Source organism: Mesoplodon bidens (genome assembly GCF_964165515.1).
Source record: "Mesoplodon bidens genome assembly, contig: HAP1_SCAFFOLD_303, whole genome shotgun sequence".
NCBI lineage: Eukaryota > Metazoa > Chordata > Mammalia > Artiodactyla > Ziphiidae > Mesoplodon > Mesoplodon bidens.
This window is the reverse complement of record NW_027672243.1, coordinates 266,819-276,589: the sequence shown is the minus strand read 5'-3', so window position 1 is coordinate 276,589 and position 9,771 is coordinate 266,819. Positions and strand designations below refer to the sequence as shown.

General features: G+C 43.8%; 1 pseudogene across 1 annotated transcript in view; it reads left to right on the top strand.

Annotated features, from left to right (window-relative positions):
- Positions 1–279: 279 nt before the first annotated feature.
- Positions 280–9,771, top strand: part of LOC308610442 (U3 small nucleolar RNA-associated protein 25 homolog) — a 29,439-nt pseudogene continuing 19,947 nt past the window's right edge. The window contains exons 1-6 of the transcript in view: positions 280–460; positions 1,578–1,617; positions 2,322–2,554; positions 4,681–4,851; positions 7,214–7,302; positions 8,972–9,382. The product of the transcript in view is annotated as a U3 small nucleolar RNA-associated protein 25 homolog (transcript). The remainder of the gene's footprint in view (positions 461–1,577; positions 1,618–2,321; positions 2,555–4,680; positions 4,852–7,213; positions 7,303–8,971; positions 9,383–9,771) is intronic.

The following is a 9,771-nucleotide window of genomic DNA, read 5'->3' as shown; positions in this document are numbered from 1 at the left end:
CAGGCTGATTCTCACAGCCAAAACAGACGCACAAAGTACACCCACCCATTTACCCACCTGGGGAAGCCCGAAGCCTCCCTGCCTGCCTGCCTGCCTGCCTTCCTTACGGGGCTCAGAGAAAAGCTGCGCATGCGTGCACGTGCTTCCAAAGAGCCTCGCTAGGGGGCGGAATGGGAAACAGGAAGTTCTAACGCCTGTCGTACAAGCGCGACGTAAAGCGGGTCTGCTTTATGGCACCCTGCTTCCGCCGTAAAGCGCCGTTGGCAAGCCCGCGTGAGTGGGTTGACGAGACTACTTCCGGGTGCAAAACGCGATTCTTGGAGGTTGGCTGAATTGCCGTCTTCCCCATGGGCAAACGCGGGAGCCGGAGCCGGAGCCAGAGCCAGCTGCTCAGCTCCCTAACTAAAAAGCAGAAGAAGCATCTAAGGGATTTCGGCGAGGAGCATCCCTTCTATGACACGTATGGAGAGGCAAGGCTGGGACCGGCGCTGCCGGCGTCCTTTCCCGGTGGGAGCCCGCGTGTCCCCGCGTTTGGTCCACCGGTGCCCCGGGGGTAGTGACAGGGCAGCTCCCGCCGCGTCCCACGCTGCCCCGGCGCCGGCCTAGCTCGCCCGGGGATCCTGACGGCTTCCCGCCTGAGATGGGGTTCTTCACCGGACTTCCTACCCTTTGTTGAGCCTGTAGTTTTATGCTAGACGGCACGCCTCCCGTGTGGCGACTGGGCGGAGATTTTATAAGCTTGTTTTCGTTTTATATGCTTTTAAAGAATTGCTTGGGGGGCTTCCCTGGTGGCGCAGTGGTTAAGAATCCGCCTGGCAACGGAGGGGACAGGGGTTCGAGCCCTGGTCCAGGAAGATCCCACATGCCGCGGTGCAAGTAAGCCCATGCGCCACAACTATTGAGCCTGCACTCCAGAGCCCGCGAGCCACAGCAGCTGAGCCAGGGTGGTGCAACTACTGATGCCCGCGAGCCTAGAGCCCCTGCTTTGCAACAAGAGAAGCCACCGCTCGCCGTAAGTAGAGAAAGCCCGGGCGCAGCAACGAAGAGCCATAGCAGGCAAAAATAAATTAATTAAATAAGTTAAAAAAAATAGAATTGCTTGGGACCCTCGACATCACCTATGTATTCAGTGACCATGAGGAAACTAATGTTTGGGTAGTTGTGGGTTCCTCTATAAGTGTCCAGACTCTCAGTTATGATCTTAGTGCTCATCCCACCCCTTTGGGCTGCTTTATCAACAGTTAGAGGGATAATCTACTTAAGAAATTTGCTAGAAAAGGTGAACCCCGAGGGCTTGTATTTGCCAAAATTTCCCATCTTTTGGATGAGAGCCTGTTACTGTGTGACTGTAGTATTTGTCATGTGGTCTTGTTAGACCTTTTCATTCGTCTATTATTATCTATTTGGCATATCCTTACAAAACCTGTCCAAATGCATATGGAGTTTTTAACTTGACAATAGATATAATGTATTTATAACGGTATAGTCTGCCGTGTTCATTTAAAGTTGTATCATTAGGCTTTTCCTAATTGCTACATACTAGCAGTTAAAGTTTAACATTGCCTGTTTCTTCTCAGGGTTTCCAGAAAGGAAGCAAAACCACAGACTTGTCAACTGGTAATGCTTTATACCTTCTTTATGATAGTAGATTCTGGACGGTTACTTTTAAGATTATATATGGTAATAATGTTTGGCTACATTTCCACTCTTTCTGATTTTAGATGTAAGCTATATTTTAGTAATATTGCTTAGTTTTAAGTGCAGATGTCTGTTAAGATGCCATTGTGATAACTAATATAGTATAGAGTAGGAAACTGTCCTGAGAGAGTAGCCTGTTAGAACCTGTTAAGGAGGCTTACCAGAGGGCTCTTGGTGAATCCTAAGAGGGAATGTTATGTTTGCTTAACATAAAATAGAGTGCAAAATCATCAAAGGTCTTATTTCATTACCACGGACTCAGAAATAAAGTACACTTTTTTGTTGTAAGTTTTCCTGTTGCTCCTTTAAAGGTGCCAAGTGGCTGACACATAGGTTAGATCGCCTTATAACCTAAAGCTCCATGTGTTTAGTTTGCTGTCTTCCCACGTAGAACATTAGCAGTTCAAAGAAGAGGAAGAGCTTCTAGAATCATAGCTAGATTAGCTGTTTTAAACAAATTTGGTGCTAGGTTTGGTTGAATAGATAGGATTGCATATTTGCAGAAAAGCTGGTTTTTATTTAGAAAAGTCTGAACTTGGTTCCACTGTGGGCCTGATGATAGTCGTGGGGTAGCAACAAGAACAATATAATTTTTGTTTTTAAAATCCCCATTTTCCTTTTAGTCAGAGGGTTTAGATACTTCCAAGTTCTGAAAGTGAAGCATAGAGTGAACCAGAACAAGTTTCTGGTTACAACAGACTACTTGCCACGTTAAAGGATGTTTCCAAGGAAGATGAGGAGGAAGAAGAGGAAGAAGACAGTGTTATAGATGAGACAGAAATGAATCTTGAAGACGGCGATAGTGACATCGTTGTGGAGGAAGAGACGGCAGTAGAGTCTACTGACATGCGGAGGAGTAAGTGTCTTTGATGTGGGTTTATCATCTTTGCAGGGACCACAGACAGATTGCCCCAGGGGCAGGGTGCCTTGTACCATAGAGCTGGGTGAAAGCACATGGATTCAAAGCAGAGATTCTTAACATTGTTGGGCTCTGTGATATCTTCAAGAATCTGATGAAAACACAGGACCCTCTGGCCATAAAAATGCAGAAATGACGTTTTTGCTTATGATTTCCAGGATTTCATCAATCCTACTTCAAATTCCCCTGATTGAGAGGAAAGGGAACATAATTATGTTTTTGTAATGGTCTCAATTTATGAAAGAGATGATTGTTCCTGCCTTAGAGGAACCAAGTTTAGTGGAAGATAGACATAAAATATACAAAACTTTTCAAGCATCAAATCTGAATGGAACCGATAAATATAAGGTGTTAAAGACGTGCAAAGTGGTCACATGCTGCCAGGGTACATGAGGGGAGGCTTCAGAGAAGAGCTGGGATTGAAAGCTTAAAGGAACTCTGTCTCACTCGAACATCTAGGTGACTTTTTTTTTTTTTTTTTTTTTTTTGCGGTATGCGGGCCTCTCACCTCTGCGGCCTCTCCCGTTGCGGAGCACAGGCTCCGGACGCGCAGGCTCAGCGGCCATGGCTCACAGGCCCAGCCGCTCCGCGGCATGTGGGATCTTCCCGGACCGGGGCACGAACCCGTGTCCCCTGCATCGGCAGGCGGACTCTCAACCACTGCGCCACCAGGGAAGCCCCTAGGTGACTATTTTTTAAAAAATTATTATTAATTCATTTATTTTTGGCTGCATTGTGTCTTTGTTGCGGTGCGCCGGCTTCTCACTGTGGTGGCTTCTCTTGTTGTGGCGCACGAGCTTAGTTGCTCTGCGGCATGTGGGATCTTCCCAGACTAGGGCTTGAAACCACGTCCCCTGCATTAGCAGGCGAATTCTTAACCACTGTGCCACCAGGGAAGTCCCCATAGGTGACTTTTTAATTTAACTTTAAAATCAACTTTATTGAAGTATGAATTACATTCAACAAGGTGTACCCATTTTAAGTATGTAATTTGATGAGTTTTGACAGATGTGTCTGTCTATATTGTCATCGCCAAAGTCAAGATACAGAACACTTCCAATACCTGCAAAAAGTTCCTTCTTGTCCTTTTACAGTCAGTTTCCCAGGCCTGGCATCAGGCAACCACTGACATGCTTTCTTTCACTATGTATTAGTGTTTTCTATTCTAGAAATTCATTTGAATGGAAGCACACAATAAGTACCCTTTTGCATGTGGCTTCTTTGGCTCCTCATGTTGTTGTGACTCATCCGTGTAGTTCATATTAGTAATTCATTTCTTTTTATTACTGGAATAGTAGTCCATTGTCTGAATATATCTGGGTAACTTTTTATATTCTGTTATCTTAATGCCTATTTGCCTTACTGTATTTTTGTCTCTACTTTAAGGTGTCACACACCATTCTTAGTATTTTCATTCATCACTTGTACTCGGATAAAAAAAATCGTTGCCTCAGACTTAGGGACTTTTAAAATTTTGTTGGTTTTCCATTTTTCTTTCATGTTTTAGGTTTTTAAAAATGAAAAGTTTGGTTTTTTAAATTATAAAAGTAATATATATTTACTGTAAAAATTTAAGAGGGTAATATAGTTAACGTATATCTCCTCCACCCTGGGATGAACACCTTTAACATTTTATAGAACCTTCCAGGCTACTTTTTTATGGATATATGAGTGAATATATATTTGTGTGTATGTGCATAATGGCCTCATACATTTCTGTAAGTTACTTTTTTCTTTAATGATATAACGTGTGTAACTGTGGGTTCACATTAGCTTAATCACATAGTATTCCATTGTAAATAATATGTGGTAATTTAATTAGTACCCCTTCGATAGAAATGACGAAATCATTTTTTCTAGTTATTTGTTATATCAACGCTGATTTGAACATCTTCACATGTACTAGGTCAGCAGTCAAGCTCAGTTTTGAAACTTATGTCTTCTACCTGAATTTGCTTAAAAGTAAATGATAGCCTAAGGAATTAGATTTCATTTGTCAACAGAAGTGTAATTATATTTATGAGTAGTAAATAATTTCACAAAATGTTTTATCAAAACTGCAGATGCGGCCTTACCTGCTGACCCTAAGGGAAAAGATGGGCACGGGCCACCTGGCACAGCAGAGGAATCCCCAGAGGAGTTTACAGATGCAAAACATGAGTCACTCTTTAGCCTAGAAACCAAGTTTCTCGAAGAGGAAAGAGGAGGCAACTGTTCTCTGAAAGCATCACAAGGTCAGAGCACAGCTCATGTTGTTTGAATTCAGCTGGTGCTTAGTATGGGTGGTTGTGGTCTAATACCTGTTAAATCTCTTGTTATTGGAATGAGCAGTAATAGAAACAGATAGTTTAGCAGCTAGATGTAGAGCTGGAAAGAAATGCTTCTCCGAGATCTTTTGTGTTTTTCAGGGTTAGGCAGTGTTGCGAGTGGGCGCGGCTGTTCATGAGGACAAACAGTTGAACAATGATAGCAGGGAAGGCCAGTTCCTCAAAGCTCACGATCCACAGCTGGGGTCAGGGGAAGACTTCTGATTTTTTTCCCCAAGCAGGGAAGGGAGAGAAAGAGGAGAAAAGTACTTTGCATTTTTCTGTCTATCCTTCACTTGCTCTTCCTTACTGGAGCGGTAATTTTACAGATTTGTGAGACCTGGCAGTGGCTAATCTGATTGGTCCTTATTACTAGGAAGCACCTCAGAAGCCAGAAAGCTCCACCCTGTCTCCCCAGTCTCTCTCTTTATTTTTGGCTGCATTGGGTCTTTGTGGCAGTGTGTGGGCTTCTCACGGTGGTGGCTTCTCTTGTTGTGGAGCGCAGGCTCTAGGCACGCGGGCTTCAGCAGTTGTGACACGCAGGCTCAGCAGTTGTGACACATGGGCTCAGTAGTTGTGGCTCACTGGCTCTAGAGCTCAGGCTCTGTAGTTGTGGTGCATGGGCTTAGTTGCTCCACGGCATTGGCAGGCGGATTCTTTTTTTTTTTTTTTTTTTTGCGGTACGCGGGCCTCCCACTGTTGTGGCCTCTTCCGTTGTGGAGCACAGGCTCTGGACACGCAGGCTCAGTGGCCATGGCTCACAGGCCCAGCCGCTCTGCGGCATGTGGGATCTTCCCCGGACCGGGGCACGAACCCGTGTCCCCTGCATCGGCAGGCGGACTCTCAACCACTGCACCACCAGGGAAGCCCGGCAGGCGGATTCTTAACCACTGTGCCACTGGGGAAGTCCCCATAGGCGACTGTTTAATTTAACTTTAAAATCAACTTTATTGAGGTATGAATTACATTCAACAAGGTGTACCCATTTTAAGTATATAATTCGATAAGTTTTGACAAATGTGTATATTTATATTGTCATCGCCAAAGTCAAGATACAGAACACTGGGCCATGCCTCTGTCCCCATGACTGTTACTTAGACAAGCCTGTGGTAGGCTGAGGCAGGGCTCTGCTGTCTCTCAGGTCCTGTGTCTTAGCCTGTGCCTGGGTGGGCACGTCAGGTTGGTCTCATTCTGGGTCCTGACTGCCTTTTTTGGTCCCAGTGCCATTCTTCAACCAGCGGTGCCACTGAAGTTGAAATTTTAATCCTCATTTGGTTCTGTTAGCTATTCTAGACAAGAGGAAGAAGTAGCAGGTAGAATTTGGGCAAAAACCACGTTCTGAACTCAAAAGAAGTTAAAAAAAACCCTGGAGGAAACATTAGGAGGCTTGACTATCCTAAAGTTTCTCTGGTTGTTTGGTCTGTACTGATATATTATCACCTAGAATTCTTATTTCCTATTGTTCACCTTTATCTTAGGTCTTAATATAAGGTGCACTGCATTTGAAGTTTTACTACCTGGGTCCCTGAATGGGTCATTTAACTTTGCTTCTTACATGAGTGGGGCTGGAAGAGAAGGTTGGGTGGCCAGTGCAGAGCACTGACCCTGCCATTTTGATCATTTGTTCACCTCAGTTGAGTGTTGAGCATTTACATTTGTCTTCCAGTGCAGGTTAAATCAGACGTGGTACCTGCCCTCAGGGATCTTGCAGTCTAGTTAGGTGAGGTAGTACATGCACATATATGTGTTGGTGTGGATAACTGAGGGCAGGGTGGGGCGCTTGAGAGAAAGTGATGACTGTCTATAGGGGACCAGAGATGGCTTCTTTGGAGCCAGAACTGTGCCTGACACAGTAGGCTCTTGGGAAATAGTTATTTATTGTGAGTCAGGGGGTAACATTCAACAGATACTATTTGGATATATAGAAATGCGGTGAACAAGAGGATAGAATTTTCAGTTAAAGGAAGGAAAGCCACAGTGGCAGAAGAATTTGAGAGCCATGTAATTCAAAAATTACATTAGAGAGGTAGGTTAGAGGTGTATGTTGAATTTCAGTCCAAGAAGTTTCTTCAAAGGTTTTTGAGGTGGGGAATAATGTGATTAAAGAAATGCTTTAGGGAGATGAACCTGTCAGAAACTTTTAAGCTCTGGACTGGGATAAATGATGGGGAAAGTTGATGGGGAAAAAGATGAGTTAACATCATGAAAACAGGATGTCATTCATAGGGGAAGACTGGAAAATCCCTGTCATTTGCCCTAAGTGTTCTAATATTCTTTATTTCTGAATTAGATCCATTTGCACAACATGTAAACAAAGAACTGAAAGAAAAAGAAATCCAGGCTGTTGCCACAAATCCCAAAACTACCCACCAGCTAAAAGTAAGCAGTGGTCTTGGGTTTTAGTGGTCTCCCTGAATGTATGATACACACCCGTGGCAGATGGCTTGATAGGGAGCAAGATAGAGGAAGACTGGAAGAGCCCAGTAAGGCACAGGCATAGCTAGAAAAGGCACTGGGAAGCTGGAAGGTGGGGACCAATAAGATAAGAATGCTTTGGAGACAGGTACACCAGGGTTTAGACCAACGTCTGCAAGGGGCTATCTCATGACCTAAGGCAAGTTAATCTACCTTTTTAATCTTCACTGTTCTCATCTGTTAGAGGGGGACAGTAATGCCTGCATCAAAATAAAGTAATTTAGTTTACTGGAAGACATGTACAAAGTGTTCAGTCAGACAGTAGCTACTGCTGTTCATTTGTTTGAAATATCTGAGATAAGTTCACACCTAAATTATTCAGTATGGAGCAGTTTTTGCTTCTTTTTTCGGTGATTTTTTTTTCACCACTGATGCTATTCATAAGAATTGGTCATCCTTGTTTCATTGAAATTTTTATTGAGGTAATAATTATAGATGCAGTTGTAAGAAATAATACAAGGGTATCCCATGTGCCCTTTGCCCGGTTTCCCCCAATGGTAGCATCTTACAAAACTGTAGTACAATATCACAAGTAGGAAATTTCCACTGATACAACCTACCTGTCTTATTCAGATTTCCTCACTTTTGCTCCTGCTCCTTTGTGTTATTTAGTTCTATACTGTTTTATCACGTGTAGGTTGCCCTGGCCACCACCACAGTCAACATACAGAGCATTTCCAGCACCATCAAGATCCCTCCTCTTCCCTGGTGCCATTTTATAACCACACCCACCTCCCTTCCCCCATTCCTAACCCTTGGTAACTGCTAATCTGTTCTCCATTTCTATAATTTTGTTATTTCAAAAGCGTTATATAAATAAAATCATACAGGTTGGCTTTTTTCACGCAGCATAATTCCTTGGAGATTCATCCCAGTTGTTGGCATATATCAATAGTTAATTCTTTTTTATTGCAGAGGTCATCCTTTCTTTATTGCTAAGATCAGCAGTTTTGTTACAGTGCAAAAATTCCCAAACTGGTATTCCACAAAATACTATTCTTTTCAATTCTAATATATGTCTCCCCCCCAAAAAAAAATCCAAAACAACAACAAAAACCTTGTTCCACGTCCAAGTAAATTTGGAAAACTCTGGGTCAAACGAAGTGGAACGGAGTCCTTGTTACAGGACTCAGCAGAACCTTTAGTGTCCGATCTGCATGTGACTCTCCCTGAGGGGGATTAGGTTTTGTGGTGGTTACCGAAGTTATTTGACCGTTGGGCCCCCTTTTCTTTTGTCTAGAGTAAATTTTGACTTCCTACAGTGTGGTCCACAGGACAGTTTGTGACCCACTGATCTAGTGAAGAGCTCACAAGGTTTCTAAAGTCAGAAACCTTGGGGTCTAACCCTTAGTTCTGTTCTCCTGTTTGTCTGAATCCTATAACCTCTGAACCTCAGCATTTCCTAAACTGCAAGAAGAGCATTATAGTGTTTAGCTTGTAAGGTTGTTGTGAGGATAAAGTGAGAGGATCTGTAAAAGGATCTGTGAAAGGCCTTGGTAAATTATAAAGCACTATATGAATGTAAGGTAGTATAATTCATTTCTAACTTAGTTCTTGATCATTTCTCCCACAGTGGCCCATCCTGGGCCAGCTTGCCTTTTCATCCAGGTTTCAACAGTTGGAAACCTTTAAACCCCCAAAGGACATTGACTTAAAGTCACTTCATCTCCAGAAGCCTCTGGAATCCACCTGGATCAAGACCAACAGCCAGTTCCTCTCTGGTCCCCCAAATTCAAGTAGCCCCTTCACACCCCTCCAGAAAGAGCTCTTCTTAATTATGAATTCTTACCGGGACCTGTTCTACCCAGAAAGGACTGCCCTGAAGAAAGGGGAAGAGATCCGCCACGTGTACTGCCTGCATGTGATAAATCACGTTCTCAAAGCCAATGCCCAGGTGCTTGCCAACAACAGCAGATGCCGAAGCCAGAAACTTGGGTTGGGTGATGATGATGACTTCAGGGACCAAGGGCTAACGAGGCCCAAGGTGAGTGGCAGCAGCAGAACTTTGCCCTCAAGGAGGCTGTAAGGCTCTAACATATGGGTCCTGGCACTTAGCAGGTTCTCAGACGGTTTAATGATTGGAATCATGAATGAGTCCAAGAATGAGCATATTAGATGGGCCAGGTAATGTCACAGCAGTGCTGCAGACAGCTCAGTGGACCGTCTCTAACAGCAGATGTAACTGGAAAGTGGAGTAGGAGGTACCTCCATGATAATTCTCTCCTTAAAGATAAACCCTGATCCTACATAAGTAACACTCCACTATAAATGTCTTCTTTGTGATTGTCAGAGCTGGATGGGACCTTAAGGAGCCTTTTATTCAATCCCTACATATTACACCTGTGGACAGAGACCCAGATTCTTAGAGGACCT